This window comes from Cibotium barometz, chromosome 21 (assembly GCF_041138505.1).
Source record: "Cibotium barometz isolate CiBa-2024 chromosome 21, ASM4113850v1, whole genome shotgun sequence".
Lineage (NCBI taxonomy): Eukaryota > Viridiplantae > Streptophyta > Polypodiopsida > Cyatheales > Cibotiaceae > Cibotium > Cibotium barometz.
In genome coordinates, this window is record NC_141066.1 from 11,381,070 (window position 1) to 11,383,361 (window position 2,292).

The 2,292-nt window shown below is 39.9% G+C and overlaps 1 long non-coding RNA gene across 1 annotated transcript; it reads left to right on the forward strand.

The window, feature by feature from the left end:
• The first annotated feature begins 491 nt into the window (after window positions 1-491).
• LOC147626859 (uncharacterized) lies at window positions 492-1,999 on the forward strand. The gene is made up of 3 exons (XR_015268502.1): window positions 492-613; window positions 762-830; window positions 914-1,999. It is a non-coding gene; the product is annotated as an uncharacterized LOC147626859 (long non-coding RNA).
• The last annotated feature ends 293 nt before the right edge of the window (window positions 2,000-2,292 follow it).

A 2,292-nucleotide genomic window follows, 5' to 3' on the forward strand; every position in this document is an offset into this window, starting at 1 on the left:
ACACCGGTATTGAATACTTGACAGCACTGTGATTGAGTACATGGCGTCTATGCCATTATGGACAACTGGTGCTAATTGGTTTTAAATACCGGTTTTAAGCCGGTATTGATTACCTCACAGCATAACTTACTGAGAACCTATCTCTACTATTGCAGACAACCGATTGCAAAACCGGTACTAAGTAGCTAGCATCATTGGTATTGAGCATAAAGGTTTGTAATAGCATTAGTAGTACCGGTTGTTATAGTGCTAGCACTACTAAACCATCATAAACCATATAGATTAACACTTCAGTGCAAAATAACATTGGTGCTAATTAGTTTCAATATCGGTTTTAACCATTATTGATTACTTGACACGACTTGTGGACAACCGGTTTCAAAACCGGTATCGAGTACCTAACATATCTAGGTTTAGGATAGCACTAGTAGACCATACCGGTTGTAATATCACTAGTAAACCATATAGCTCTGAACACTTCATTGCACTGGTGCTAATTGGTTTTCAATACCAAATTTAAGACCGGTTTATCACTGGTACTAACATCACTATTATTGTGGACAACCGGTTTCTGAACCTGTATTGAGTACCCAACATTATTGATATTGAGCATGTAGGTTTGTGATAGCTCTACCAAACCATGTAAACTGATTATAAAGTATTGCTTTAGGTAGCAAATTGCAGAATATTATGCAACACTGATTGCGCAACATGATCAAATGTGCAATGTCTTACCTATGGTGTTTCTTGTTTTTTTCCAGAATCGACAGTAGCATGCTCACATGGGATTGTACATACAGGACATTTTGAACCAGTAAACTTATTTGAAGGTAATCTTGAGTGTATGCTATGGTGCGGAGTCATCGTTACTTTCATAATGCGTACTTAAGGATTTTGTATTTTGATCTTGCAGATGCATCTGGATCATCACAGAAGGAGGCTTCAAGTACCAAAAGGAAGCCAAACCCCATCCCAGGGAGTACACCTTTCTCTAAAGACCACAACATTGTTGACGTGGACGTAGAACAACCTGGGAGGAAGTTGGATAAAGAGATGGCAGATATCGACAACATTGTCGATAATATGGGAGATCTTGGGACATTTGGTGACACTTGAAGTATAGCTGTGGATAAGGAGGGTAAAACCCCAAAAAAAGGTTACTTGTTATATGTTCTTTCTGTATTTGGAACTACAAGTTAGCTTGTGTTGTTGGTTGACATTTATTTTCATGCAGCTGGGCATAACCCAATCACACCGCCGCCTGGCAGTAGTCCAACAACAGAGATAGGTGCAAATTAGTAGTTACTAATGTAAATACTGAGTACACTTTGATTGTATTGCGATAAATAGAATTTGTCTTTTTTTCATGCAGCTGTGCATAAGCAAGGAAAACCTCCGAGTGCCCAGACCCTAAACCTGAGAAAGGGACAAGTTTCATATTTGTTTGTAATTGTATTGCTGTAATTGTACTGTTCTGATTGTATACTATTCTCGAGTACTGTCTTAATTGTACAGTTTTAATTGTATTGTTCTCCCATACTGTTCTAATTATATTGTCTTTGCTCAATGCTTTGAACAGTAACTGAAAGCCAAGCAAGAGTTGTGCAGAAAAAGGTTGGTCGAAGGTCGTTGATGCGTTCGATGCGTGGAAAGGCTGCACCTGAAGAAAAGGACACCACGTCTGAAGCACAGCCATAAACAATCTGCAGATATTGTGGAGGAAGAGGAAAACCTATGCAACTCCAATCCCGAAGCTGCAAAGTGCAAAGAAGCAGTCCAGAAAAGGCAAAGATGTATCTAGGGGGAAGACACCCACTCCTTGCAAAGGAGCAACTGGAGGAATACAAGCGGATGTCCCTGTGGATGTCAATTTACATGCAGACGATGCTAATACAACTGCAGGTGGGAGACATAGACATGTAGAACAACTGTCATGAGATGATCAGAAAGGGGTTTCCGGGTACTCCCATAAACCCAGAGCATGTAAACGCTTGTAGTTGACCGCACTACAAGACAATGCTGCCATACACGCGTTTCATACACGCGATAAATTACGAACGCGTGTATGGTCGCGCTTGTATTTGAATAGAATCGGGCGCGTGTATTTTAGCATTTAAGTTCGCGTGTATATTTGCATTTATCAACGCGTGTATAAACGCGTTTATATACACGCAGTAATACACGCATAAATACACGATAATATTTACGGGGTAATACTCGCTATTATACACGGATAAATACACGCTACTGTACACGGATTAATACACGCATGGCAGAGAAAAACTGAAAAAA